Source organism: Pristiophorus japonicus, chromosome 13, assembly GCF_044704955.1.
Source record: "Pristiophorus japonicus isolate sPriJap1 chromosome 13, sPriJap1.hap1, whole genome shotgun sequence".
Lineage (NCBI taxonomy): Eukaryota > Metazoa > Chordata > Chondrichthyes > Pristiophoridae > Pristiophorus > Pristiophorus japonicus.
Window position 1 is genome coordinate 128,470,448 of NC_091989.1, and position 14,437 is coordinate 128,484,884.

Genomic DNA, 14,437 nt, shown 5'->3' on the forward strand with positions numbered 1-14,437 from the left:
AGAAAAAGCACATTATATATCATTACTATCATTTTTGATCACTCATTTTGCTACATTTCCCCCCAGTGTCCTTCAAAATGAAGTTTTATAAGTGATTTGACTCCTAGATTCTTCTCATAATGCAATGATACATTTACTATATTATAGCTAAGGGCCTTTAAAGTCACTGATTTAAAAAGTTGGATTGTTTCAGGTATTCTTTCAGTTTTTATTGTTAGCACAAAAAAGGAGAAAATCAAGGGTGAAAATTAGAGCCCAATATCCTAGTCATTTTTGGAGAAAATCAGTAAAAATCTGTTTTTATTTTTAAGGTGGTTAAAAAAAAACAAAGTGACTAACAAGGCACAGACAAGCTAACTGACAACCCATAACATATTTACACAGGGCACAGACCCTACTTATATGAGTCTCAGTAGCAGTTCCAAAAGTAATGCAAATCTCCATGATCACAAAATACAGTCAAACAATTTTAGGAGGACAGCACATTTAGTACTTGGGCTGCAAATGTTGACTGCTAAATGTAGCGCAGTGTCACTGCCGAATTGTAAATCACAAAAATTTTTAAAAGTCTAACATGAATTATTAAATAGTTGATGCTAAAATTTCTATTTTACAATATGTGCTATGAATGCTGTATTATGATCATTGCATGAAATGTTTCCATTTTGTTATAGTCATTATCAAGGCTCCTCAATATGCGCCCTGACATTACAGATTCAATGGGAGCACCACTTCAGATCTCATTTTTGGAACAAATATAATGAGAAATTTTGGGGGGTTTCTGAAATACATGATAAAATCAGTTTTTCACCAACCAAAACGACCTACGAATTTATCAGTGGTCATTAGTAAAATCTGATTTTAAAGATCCCACATTTTACCCCAATGATCTTCAAAATTAAGTTTTACAAGTGATCAAATTTCGAGATTCTTTGCATGATACATTTAATACATTATATCTAGTAACGATTTTTTTAAATTTAAATTCAAGTGCAGTTATGATTAAACCAATATTACTGCATGACCACAGATATAATTTTCCACAATTAAAAAAATGCTATCACTCTACGGAAGTATAAAACATTTATTACAAATGATGAAATTGTGAAAGAAAGGAATGAGATGCACATAATGATCTCAGTAAAACACAATTTAATCTGCTTCTTAAATCAAGGTCAATTTGGTCGTCCTGGCTACCCAATTTCTGAAATTTGCTACAGGATTCATACAAATGGAGGCCAACATGACTTAGTGAGGCTAGTGACCATATAAGTTTGTTTCCTTGTCATCATGGTTCCAGATGTGGCTATTTGGTCGCAATGTAAATTTAAACACCTTGAAGCATACCTCGTGCAGCAGCCCATCAGGCCCATCATGGCTAATCAACGACCTAACTCCATATACCCGACTTTGGCTCATATCCCTTAATGCCTTTGGTTAACAAAAAGTTATCAATCTCAGAATTAAAATTAACAATTGATCCATCATCAATTGCGGTTTGTGGAAGACAGTTCCAATCTTCTACCATCTTGTGTGCGCAGAAGTGTTTCCTAATTCGGAGTGACTCCTGTCAACGAACCGGAAGCTACCGGAATCTACACAGAAGCATTCTGCGCATAACTGTCAGGTCCCAAATTTTAAAAATAATATTCACAACAGACGGAGGATCTGAGAAGTTCTCCGGCTTCTGGCATTTTTCCTCACAGCGCAATCTCTCCCGGCATTTTTCCTCACAGCCTGTTCTCTCCCGGCATTTTTCCGATCTCTCCCAGCATTTAAATATCTTTTTTAAACGAACCCGCTCACCTGACGAACTGGCAGCACGCATGCACAGTCCACTTCCGGTTTGAGGCAGCAGTCGCTTCCTTCCTAATTTCACTCCAAAAAGGCCTGGCTCTCATTTTTAGATTATGTCCCCTTATCTCAGCATCCCCAACCAGTGGAAATAATTTCTCTTCATCTACCCTATCTGTTCCCCTTAATATCTTGAAACTTCAATCAGATCACCCCTTAACCTTCTAAATTCTAGGAATACAACCCTAGTTTGTGTAATTGCTCCTCATAACCGGACTTCAAGGATTAAGTTATCATTCTGGTAAACTTACGCTATATTGGGCGGTGGGTATCACTACAGCCCTGTAGACCAGCTTGGTGCCAGATTTGAGGGCCTGATCTTTGAACATACTCTTCCTCGGGCGGCTGAAGACTACGCTGGCACACTGGAGGCGGTGTTGAACCTTATCGTTGATGTCTGCCCTTACTGATAATAGGCTCCCGAGGTATGGAAAGTGGTCCACGTTGTCCAGGGCCATGCCGTGGATCTTGATGACTGGGGGACAGTGCTGTGTGGCGGGGTCAGGATGTGGAGGACCTTTGTCTTACGGCTGTTTAATGTAAGGCCCAGAGACTGTATGGCGCAAAGATGTGGACCATATACAGTGGACACCTCAAATTGCTGGAGAAATACCACCAATGATGCAAGATTCTGCAAATCCCCTAGGAGGACAGATGCACCAACATCAGTGTTCTCAATCAGGTCAACATCCCCAGCATCGAAGCATTGACCACACTCAATCAGCTCCGTTGGGTGGGCCACATTGTTCGCATGCCCGACACGAGACTCCCAAAACATGCGCTCTACTCGGAACTCCTACACGGCAAGCGAGCCCCAGGCGGGCAGAGGAAAGGTTTCAAGGACACCCTCAAAGCCTCCTTGATAAAGTGCAACATCCCCACCGACACCTGGGAGTCCCTAGCCAAAGACTGCCCTAAGTGGAGGAAGAGCATCCGGGAAGGCGCTGAGCACCTCGAGTTTCGTCGGCGAGAGCATGCAGAAAACAGGCGCAGGCAGCGGAAGGAGCATGTGGCAAACCAGACTCCCCATCCATCCTTTCCTCCAACGACTGTCTGTCCTACCTGCGACAGAAACTGTAATTCCCGTATTGGACTGTTCAGTCACTTGAGAACTCACTTTTGGAGTGGAAGCAAGTCTTCCTCGATTTTGAGGGACTGCCTATGATGATGAAACCTACGCTGCACTTCCTAAGGTGTAGTGTCCAGAATTTCTCAGTACTCCAGGTGTGGTCTAACCAGAGTTTTGTACCGCTGCAGCAAAGCTTCTACCTTCTTGCATTCTAATCCTCTAATGATTATTTTCTGCACCTGTTCATGATATTTTAATAATCTATGTACCCGCCACCCACCCCCTCTAAATCCTACTTCTAGAACAAATATCCTTCAGAATTAAAGTGGACTATGCAAATGTCTCAAAGACAAGTGGACTGACCGATAGTTACTGAAGACTAGCATAACAATCACTCCATCATTATGGAGTGTGCACCATGCTTATGTAATATTTATTTCTAAAATAAAGGGCTCAATTTTCCCTAATGTCGTTTTTTTGCATATTTCAAGAGTTACATCTATTTTTGTTTGGCACCAACTACTCCAAAAAAATAACTGAAAGTTTCCCGGTTATAATTTTTCAAACTGGCGCTGCGCAGCCTATCCTTTAGCTTTGGGGGTGAAGCCTAATGTCTGCGCCGAAAAAAGAATTCCCCTGGCCCCCGCCTTCTGCACATGCTCGAAAAAAAAGAAGTTTTTTACGTGACTGCCATGGGTGCGCATGCCCAGTACACCTCCCGATCTGCATTTGGCCATTTTTAAAGAGCCAGTTGTGTGTGAGAACTGTGTGGGAACTTTCATTCTCAGTGGAAAAAAATCGGAGATGCAATATGCAATGCGGCTCAAGGACCAAGAATTTCTCACAAGAGGAAGTGGAGTCACTAGTTACTGTAATTGAGGCCAGATGGCACGAGCTGGACACCATCAGAGGTCACATAAAAGTTTCACCAAAAGAAATGAAGGAACGCTGGAACCAACTTGAAGATTATTGTGCAATGGTGACCATTCTGAGATCTGGAGGCCAGTGCAAAAAGAAGTGGGAGGACCTTGGTCAAGTAGTTAGTGTAAGTAATATTTTCATTTATTCAATGGAATTGCAATTGTAAACGTGACCATCTGTATGTTCCACTCAGCAAAAAGACACCCTCTCTAAAAAGTTATACTTTCATCTTTACAGAGGAAGGTGGCCCATACCAAAAGAGGGAGAACTCGAACAGGAGGAGGCCTGGCAAATCTGCACCCACTGACACCCGTGGAAGAAAGGGTCGCTGCTCTGATGGGTCCTGCCTGGATAAAACAACCACCACTGCACAAGCTAGACCCACACTCGAGGGAGAGGGTAAATCCTGCAAATTCCAGAGTCTGGCTTTGCTAAATGTTAAGTACTGCGTGGGCTAGCTATGCTTCGGTTCATGGGGATGTCTCTGTCAGCTATGCTTGGGTTGATGCAATGTGCTATCATTCATTGTAGTCCTTCAGCTGCCTGCGCTGTGTGAGCCTACTCATGCCACTCTGCTCCCTCCTATGCTGCTAACCATTTGTCTATTCTGTTATATTTTGCAGAACTTGAGGCCAACCCCGCCGAGGCTGAAGCTCATGCAGAAGATTATTCAGAAGCGGACGAGCCTGAAGGAGAACATCTTCCAATCCCATCTTCAAGACCAAGAGCATGGGCATGAGGGACAGGGGGAGGGGAAGGATGAAGCCGCCACTGTTGTATTCACTCTGGAGGAGGTACTGGTGCCGCCTATTGAGGTGCCAGCCCCTTTCCGGAGTGGTATGAGTTTTGGGACATTCCATGGTTTCACGCAGTTCGAGGCTGCGGGATCCATTGGAGTGCAGCAAGGCACACCCAGGACCCCACTGTCCGAGGCTGCAGGTCCCAGTGGGATGCAGCGAGTTATACCCAGGGCGAGGAGGGGAAGGAGATCAACAACACTCTCCTGAGGTGCAGGATGTAACAGATGTGGTTCAGATGATGGCAATGAGTGCAGAGAGCACTGACCTGACACGATCACTCCTGGACACCATCAGTGCCGTGGGTGATGAGGTATCGGGACTGTCGGGAGAAGTAACAACTCTCTCACGAGAAATGGGAGCACTGTCCAGGCACAAGGGAGGGAATGTCACAGGTAGCTGCTGCAAGAAGGGAACACGCTCAGACTCCGCAGCCATGGACTGAATCAACTGCCATTCCCACTCCAATCCCCAGACCAGCCTCTGAAGAGGCCCAAGCCGGGCCTTCCATTTACCACCTGCCCATGCCCCCCCATCAAGAAGTGCGCATTACATGAGATGCTTGAAAGAATAAGCTTGGTACCAACCCGAGAAATGCTGTGCCACCGCCTGCAGGCAGGGGTGGAGTCACCAAGACCAAGCGCAGCGGGTAGTCTTAGAATAAGGTGGAGGAGAGATGGGTGCAGCCTTTCTTTGCTGCTGCTGCTGTTGTTATTATTATTGTTTTACTGTTGTAACTGTTCTCAAATTAAAAGTTTTTTGTAAGTGATGTAAATTTACAAGTTTAAAAGTTTGTAACTGAAAACTTTAAAGTTTGATACAAGAATATTTTTATTAACGTTAAGTTAAGTAAAAACAAGTGTTTGTTAAACTATTGAATGAAATATATTTTCAATTATAACTGAATCATTTCCATTATTTGTTCCATTAACACAACACAATATTACGGAACAGGTCCAAACAGCAAACATGATCCATGTGGAATAGTTGCCGCCGAGACTTCAGGCAGCAAAGCATTCACGGATGAGCTGCTGGTGCAAGGCTCGAGCAATCGTTAAAGGGGCACGACAGCCCGCCCTCCTCCGTCATTGTGCTCCGGGTTCAGGTAGTTGCATGGCTTCCTCGTCCTCCTCCTTGTCATCTGCATCTTCCTTCTCATCATCAGCCACTCTCACCTCAGGTTGATCTTCCACTCCCAGCTGCTGCTGCCTCACGATGGCTACCTTGTACAGCATGCAGCAGACAACAGTGAACTGACCGACAATCTCAGGGGAGTATTGCAAGTAGCCCCTAGAAATGTCCAGGCATCAGAAATGCTGCTTCAAGATGCCAATGGTCCTCTCTATGATGCTGCGCGTCGCAATGTGTGACATGTATTCCCGGTCAGCTTCCGTCCAGGTTATACGTAGGAGGCCGTACCTTTTGTCCTTCTGCCCACTGCGGAAACATGGCAGATATAACGTCTCGCGTAGGATGAATGCATCATGGCTGCTCCGAGTATCTTGCATCAACTGCCATGATGCGATGTCGTCACAGACGAGCTGTACATTCACGGAGTGGAAGTCTTTTCTGTTCCTGTACATCTCAGAATCCTCCAAAGGTGCTCGCAAGGCGATGTGGGTACAATTAATGCAGCCCTGTACCTTTGGGAAGCCAGCAATCCTGGAGAAGCCCACAGCCCTGTCACGCATTGCCTGGGCAGTCATGGGGAACTTTATGGAGTCATTCCTCTGGGCATATAGTGCAGCAGTCACCTACCGAATGCAGATGTGTTGCATGTTGAGAAATGGCGCACACATCCCCAGTTGTGGCCTGGAATGATCCAGTTGCATAAAATGAAAGTGCAGCTGTAATCTTTACTTCAACTGACAAAACAGTGCTCCTTACACTTTTAGGGGGCAAGTCTGCTTTTATTAACTTACAGATCTCAGTTACAACTTCTTTGCGGAAACGCAGCCTTCTCACACAGTCTGCATCACTCGGGTGCAGGTATGAATGCCTGTCTCGATATACCTGATGTGGTAAAGCCTCCTGCCCATCATCCTACATGCTCTGAGGTTCCTCATGTGATGATGTCTAATCAATCTCCTCCTCCGCAGCACAATCATGCAGAAGGCTTACACGAGGTATGGCATTGTCAATATTGCCCCCATAAGTTAACTGTAGCTTTGCAAGAAGCTCAAAACAAGACAAAGCACTCACACTTTCTTTCCTCTCTCTCTCTCCCCAAGGTTGACGCCCTAGTATGGACCACGCCCTGGTCTGCACATGCGCAATAGGCTTGCTTAGAACGGGAAGCTAGGCATTCAATGAAGAGACAAAGTCTAATGCAATTCCTTAATTTTTTTCCCCTCAAAGTACCACCCCACCACCAACCAAACGTCTCCTCACCAGGCTCAAGGGTTGGCCGGCAGAATCGCTTCCTTGCCTGGACAAAAGGGCTTGCCGTCCACTCGTCACCCCCCCGCCCCGGGCTTCTTTTGAAGCTATTGTATAGCTTAAGGGTTCTCATCCCTTCAGTTCGGCTTCCACTCACACCGGGTTTCTTTTGAAGCTGAGTCCCGAGCCCATGTCCGTGCGAGGGAGCGATTCTGCCGGCCGCGCTCCAACCCTTGAGCCCGGTGATGAGACGTTCCATGGTGATGTGGTACTTTGAAAAAAAAATCAAAACTTAAAAATTGCATTAGACTTCTATTTTCTCCCTTTTGACTTTGAAAAAATTAAGCTTCATAATGCAAATTCTTTGCCTTTTGACTCACTCCAAAACTTCGCCTCAAAACAATGGCGTCTTTCTGCGCCGATTTTTTAATGTGCGTGGTTTTTCTTAAGTGCCCAGAAGGTTTTTTGGGAGTGGTCACATACGCTGTCCTAGGAAAAATGTAAGTTGGACAAATTTGCTTAAATGTGAAAAACTGGCGCAGACATCAGGTGATGATGCAAAAATATACTAGCATAAAAAAATTGTAACTGAGTTATGCTGGCGCAGAAACTTTGAGATTTTAATTTACGCCAAAAAAACAGCGTGCGCCAAAGAAACGGCGCAGATAACTGGGGAAAATTGAGCCCATAAATGTGCATTAATAAAAATGAAAATAGCTGTCATTGGGACTGTATTTTTCGATGGCACACTGATACTAAAGATTACTGCCAAAAACAATTCAATCACATAATATAAATCAGTTTTTATTCTTCAGGAAACAGAGCTTATCACCCCATTTTCAAACAAAAAAAGTTCTATAATGGCTACATCATATTCTTTGCTGACTTTTATTTGGTGATACTTTAACTCCTCACTGAACTACTTTGTTTTTTGCTAAAAAAAAAGGCTGTTTTATGGCAGAAGCAAATAGACCTTATATTGCCAATCTTAGTGTCACACATTTTAAGCACAACTGTGAGAGTAGCAGCCAAGTATTTGAATTAATATATATATATTCTGTTTGTTATTTTCTAATGTTTGAACAAAATATAGCTACAGTACAATCCACCAAAATTTTAAGTAAGGTCATATAAATGCCACGATACCATACTTTATCCTTCTTATAAAACTGAGGTTGGCTGCCATTTCAAAAAAGGCTTTTACTATAGCACATTCCTATTGTATTGAACATACTGCAAAATCCTCATATCTCATAAAATCTGAATTAAATCTCTGGCACACCATAATACTTCAGCTTATTTGCATTCCACTATATGTTGATTTTTTTTTCTTGCCCCTCCTTTCCTGAAGGCTGTGGCTCGTTCTTGGTATAATTCCATGATGACTATTAGTTCCACAGTGGTCATTCTCCAGGAATGAGCCTAGACTGTGAGCCATGCAAGCTACCAGAACCAAACACAAGCCTGCCCATACCCATCCTCCTTTATAGTGCCGCCAGCTGGAGTCACTGGATAGCAATCAGGAGAGGGAGCACTGGATGATTTATTTTTGTCCTTAGCCCACAGATACCAAAACTGTGCAACATCCTCATCAAGGCCACCTTGCCATTGTGTGGCACCAGAATTGTGAACCTGTGGAATTCTCGACCACAGAAAGTTATTGAGGCCAGTTCGTTAAGATATATTCAAAAGGGAGTTAGATGTGGTCCTTACGGCTAAAGGGATCAAGGGGTATGAAGAGAAAGCAGGAATGGGGTACTGAAGTTGCATGATCAGCCATAATCATATTGAATGGTGGTGCAGGCTTGAAGGGCCGAATGGCTTACTCCTGCACCTATTTTCTATGTTTCTATGTTGCCATGATTAGTTAACTCATCATACAGATCAAGAGTCAAACCTAGGATCTTCCTATTCTGTGTGGCTCAGCGCAACAATAAGTAGTGCAATTATTCAGTGAGACAGCTCTCTACATCATTAAGATCTCGTAGAGTTTCCTGCTAGGCCATATTTGTGCTACTGTGTGCAATTATGGGCCTCCTATCTTCAAAGACTAAAGAAGGAAATTTAACATTCCCTTAACAGGAATGAATATCCAAGCACTAGACCGACCGTTCATTTCCCGCCCCGTGACCATTTTAACACCACTGTTTTCTTGGGTGGTTAGGCGCCTGCCTGACACAAGCAGGAGCCTCGTAAGTGCATGTATATCAGGACCCTGATGCAATCGTAACTGCTACCCAACTGACACTCTTGACAAATAAGTTTAAAACTTATTTATGTAAGTCTAGGAAAAGCAAGGGTGCTTCTCTGGGTCCCACAAAGAAAGTTTGGCCATTGCTGCCTTGGGTTCTCTCCTCCTTCCATCCTGCAAAACCCACCCGTACCCCACCTTGTAACTTACCTAAATGCTGGTCTGGTGACCTTCAGGCTACCCAATCTTCGCAGGCCACCAGCTGCCTCTGGACACCTGTTTCAGGCAGGCAGTTAGCCAGCAGAATGTTAATGACTGTTAATTAGCCATTAAAATAGACCAGACCTCCCAATGCAGATCCCAGCTGGGCGGAACCACATGACCTGCTGGCTTTCCGCCCGGGAGTTAAAATTCCCCCTTAATTGTTTTGAAGAAAGTTCAGGCATTGGTAACAGGATGATGCTGGGATGTAAGAACCCAACTTTTAACAAGAGAATCCCGAAACTGAAATCATTTTATTGGATGAAAAAAAAAGTCAAGAGTGGACACGATCCAGGCATTTAGAATGCAGTGATAAACAGATAAATGTAAGTAGATTATTTAAGTTACACTATGTAGGTAGGTGAACCTGCACCTTCCGGCTTATACTCTAATTCCAGAAACTGACCTGAACCCGTCCAGGTGGGGTAAAATTGTCAAGGCTCACAATTCTGCACAGCTCAGTATTATTTTAACTGTTTATTGTACTACAGATAACATACAACGTCAATGCACTGTTCCCTTTCACTTCAAACAGTACTCACATACACTGTTCCTTTTAACTCTCTTTAATTTCAAACATCACTCACCCCGGCGATCACTCGAAGGAGTATATTTCCATCTGTATGGGTGATCAAATCCGTCTGCAGTTCCCTTGCAAGTTGCTGAAGTTTGCTCCTAAACGCACCCTTTTTATAATAGAGATCATACCCGTGACAATTGATTGACGCAACCCCCCCACTCCCCTTTGATTGTACCATCTTAATCTTGTCTGTTTCTGCAAATCTAAGTTGAGACTTGAAGAACTCAACGCCCTCGCGGATGCACTTTCTCCACCTCAGGCGATCTTCGGCCAGGGTCTCCCAGGTGTCAGTGGTGATGTCGCACTTTACCAGGGAGGCTTTGAGGATGTCCTTGTAATGCTTCCGCTGCCCACCTTTGGCTCGTTTACCATGAAGGAGCTCCACATAAAGCATTTGCTTAGGGAGTCTCGTATCTGGCATGCGAGCTATGTGGCCTGCCAGGGAAGCTGATAGAGTGTGGTCAGTACTTCAATACTGGAATTGTTAGCCTGGACGAGGACACTGATGTTGATGCACCTGTCCTCCCAGGGTATCCGCAGGATCTTGCGTAGACATCGTTGGTGATATATCTCCAGCGACTTGAGGTGCCTTCTATACACCCGTCCATGCCTCAGATCCACACAGGTCAACTAATCAGATTGAAGTAGCCTCACTGAAACACAAAACTTGGAAGTATAGTGGAACAGTGAGGAGGATAGTGATAGACTTCAAGAGGACACAGACAGGCTGGTGGAATGGGCGGACACGTGGCAGATGAAATTTAACGTACAAAAGTGTGAAGTGATACATTTTGGTAGAAAGAATGAGGAGAGGAAATATAAACTAAAGGGTGCAATCCTAAGGCATGAAAAGAGACACCCAGGGATATATGTGCACAAATCGTTGAAGGTGGCAGGGCAGGTTGAGAAAGCGGTTAAAAAAGCATATGGGATCCTGGGCTTCATGAGTAGAGGCATAGAGTACAAAAGTGTGGAATTTATGATGAAACTTTATAAAACACTGGTTCGGCCTCAACTAGAGTATTGTGTCCAATTCTGGGCACCGGACTTTAGGAAGGATATGAAGGCCTTAGAGAGGTTGCAGAAAAGATTAGGATGGTTCCAGGGATGAAGGACTTCAGTTAAGTGGATAGACTGGAGAAGCTGGGGTTGCTCTCATTAAAGCAAAGAGTGAAAGGATATTTGATAGAGGTATTCAAGATCATGAGGGTCTGGACAGAGTAGGTAGAGAGAAACTGTTCCCATTGGCAGAAGGGTCAAAAACCAGAACACACAGATTTAAGGTGATTGGCAAAAGAACCAAAGGTGACGTAAGAAAAAAACGTTTTTACGCAGTGAGTGGTTAGGATCTGGAAAGCACAGCCTGAAAGGGTGGTGGAAATAGATTCAATCGTGGCTTTCAGAAGGGAGCTGGATAAGCACCTGAAGGAAAACAAAATTTCAGGGCTACGGGGAAACAGTGGGGGAGTGGGACTAGCTGAAGTGTTCTTGTAGAGAGCTGGCACGGGCTCGACAGGCCGAATGGCCTTCTTATGTGCTGTAGCCATTCTGTGGGCTCAAGTTTCAGATGCCCGCTAGAACGGCGCACATCGGAGAGGCCCGCCTAATTTATAGAACAAAAATTGCATCGAAAAATTGCGATTCTCCGATAGCTGTACGCCCATTTCCAGGTCGTTGCGGTGCAACAGGAACTGCTGGGGGCGGAGCCTCAGCCCTGTGCCAAAAACAGTGCCGGCAGCTGCGCAGGGGCGCAGTAGCTTCCGGCCCTCCCTACGCGTCCTGTCTCCGGGACAACGACCCTGTCCCGGGCCGAGTGGCCTGATGCATCTTACCACCCGCCCGCTGAGGGCAGCCCCACCCGAAGTCCTCCTGGGAGCCGTCGGCGTCGTCAGCGGGGCCCTCGGCCTCTCGCTGGGGGGGGGGGCCCTGCCTGAAGAGTCGGCAGTGGCGACGGCCTGGCATCTGCTGCGTGCGGGCCCCGCCCAAAGTCGTCGCCCGAAGGGACATCTGCGTCGGCGGTAGCCCGGCATCGGCTGCGTGTAGGGCCCGGCTTCATCGTCGTCTTCTTTCCCACCCCCACCCTCGTTCTTCTTCTCCACCCCCTCCCCCCGTTCTTCATCTCCCCCCCCCCCCCACTTTTCTCTTCTTCTTCCCCCCTCCCTTCTCTTCTCCCCGGTGCTGCAGTAGGTGAATAGAAATAATTTTTTATTTATTGATTGATTTTTAATTTTTTGATTGATTTATGTGTTTATTTATTGATTTATTTATCATTTATTATTGATGATGGCTCTTTATTTGTAAAAGTGAAGTGTTTAATGTTTGTAAACTCCCCTCCACTCACCCCCCCGCCATCTCTCGTTCCCTATGCCTGATTTCTTAGTGTAGGCAAGGTTTTTCTGAGTGTACAAAAATCTACACTTACTCCATTCTAAGTTAGTTTGGAGTAAGTTTTCGCTGCCTAAACTTGCAAAACAGGGGTAAGCGGCTGGACATACCCCCTTTTGAAAAAAAAATCTGTTCTAAAATGGAACTATTCTAACTCACTAGAACTGGAGCAAACTAAATGCCGAGAATTGCAATTTCTAGGATGCTCCATTCTAAACTAGTTGCTCCAAAAAGATAGGAGCAACTCAGGCCGAAGCTTGAGCCCTATGATTCTAAAAGAGACACAGGCCGGAATCTTTCCAGCCCTGCATGTGCGAGTTTGGAGATGGGCCCGCTGTCAAATTGGTCTTGATTGACAGCGGGTCGGGATCCCGCCTCCGTGAGTTTCTCAGCTGTCAGATCGGTGTTCGGATAGCAAACCCAACAGCAAGCGGCGGGACAGGTAATTATCATTAAAAAGGTACTTAATTGCTAGATAAGAGGCTTAAAAGCAGGCACTTTCAATTTTACCAACCTTTTGACGGGTTGCCTACCAGGTAAGTGTGTCGGGTTCTCAATGACTCTCCATTGCTTTGGCTAGTTGACAGATGCAGAAGTGGTATAAAAGCTACCATTTCACAGCTGTTCACTTTCCAATGTCAGAAGCTGAAGCCTTCAGGATTTGGAAGAGACTTTTAAGCTGTATGTACTTTAGAATTGTTTGCAGTGAACTCTCTATTCAATGTCACCTCCTTGGAGCAACCTCTCTCACCATTGGAATGGAAGAGAACCTCCTTGCATGCTGTGAATCCATCCATAAGCATCTGGAGGGAGTCATGGGAGAGCCTGGGTGCAGTTGTACACCTTTGTGTAGTGTTTGTCAGTATTTGCAGCAGTTCAATGTTGCATAAGACTGACAGACGAACTGTCCAAAAAAAGTTGGGAATGGTCCCTTTAAAAGAAACCGACTCTTGACGCGTCATCAGACCCGCTTCCAGTTAATTGACCAGGAAACCCACAGGCGAGCTTAACAAGCCCCAGCCATGGAAGATTGAAGAGCGAGGGCGGACTGCACTTCGGAGAGGGTTTCCCACGCTGCACCAATGCCGCCCGCATCGAACTCGCCTCTGTTGGTGAAATCCTGGCCAAATCAGGAAGTATAAAGCAGGAAATAGAAAGGAGAGAGAGAAAAGAGACTAAAAAGCAAAACAATTAAAAAAAATCTCCAACACTAATTTTCTTCTGAGGGAATAAGACTCCACACTTGTAAAATTAATTTTTCATGGCTAGAAAGGTTATTCAGCAGTAATTATCACTTATCACGCCATAAAAAACTCACTTACTCCTGAATGCACCAACCCTAACTTTTTCAGTTGTTTTAAGTGCGGAACTACAGGACAAGTACCCCAAGTTCACGACATTGCAGTCATTTCAATGCCAAGTCTATCAGTGAGGATTGCAATAAAGCACCCTGTAGAGGAACAGGGTATCTCTGACAGCCACTTCTAGTTTTCCACGTTTAACCGCACATGTGCATACTCCAGAAGTTGCTGTCAGATTTCCTCCATTTTAACGGTGAGCTCTGATAGCACATTCTGGGCCATTCAGTTGAAGGAAGCTGAGATTTGAGATTTGATTTTGGATAGGCAGTCCGATAGTGCAGTCTGGAGTCAATGGTGATGTTAGAAATAAAGCTGGGTGATAAAAAATATAGGCGTAGATGGGGAGGTTAAAAAAAAAAGGTCTCCACTATTATCCTTTGTTGTTGAATAATGATGACATAACTGAAGACTGGAAATTCTTGTCAGGAAGTCTTAGTGTAATTATGTTTCTCTAATTCTCTGTTTATCAAAACAACAGGAACAGGAGTAGGCCATTTAACCCCTCGAGCCTTCAATCCAATCGGATTCAAAAACGGACCGGATTTTGGGGTAAGAACAATGGTGAGGCTATCAACGCGCACTGTTATTAAAGGAGTAAATTGAACAGCAACTTCTGGTGTCCGCACATGCACAATTAAA

At 44.7% G+C, this 14,437-nt stretch overlaps 1 protein-coding gene across 5 annotated transcripts in view; it reads right to left on the bottom strand.

Annotated features, from left to right (window-relative positions):
* Positions 1-14,437, bottom strand: part of fto (FTO alpha-ketoglutarate dependent dioxygenase) — a 494,305-nt gene that overhangs the window by 389,509 nt on the left and 90,359 nt on the right. The gene's annotated exons all lie outside the window — the stretch shown is intronic.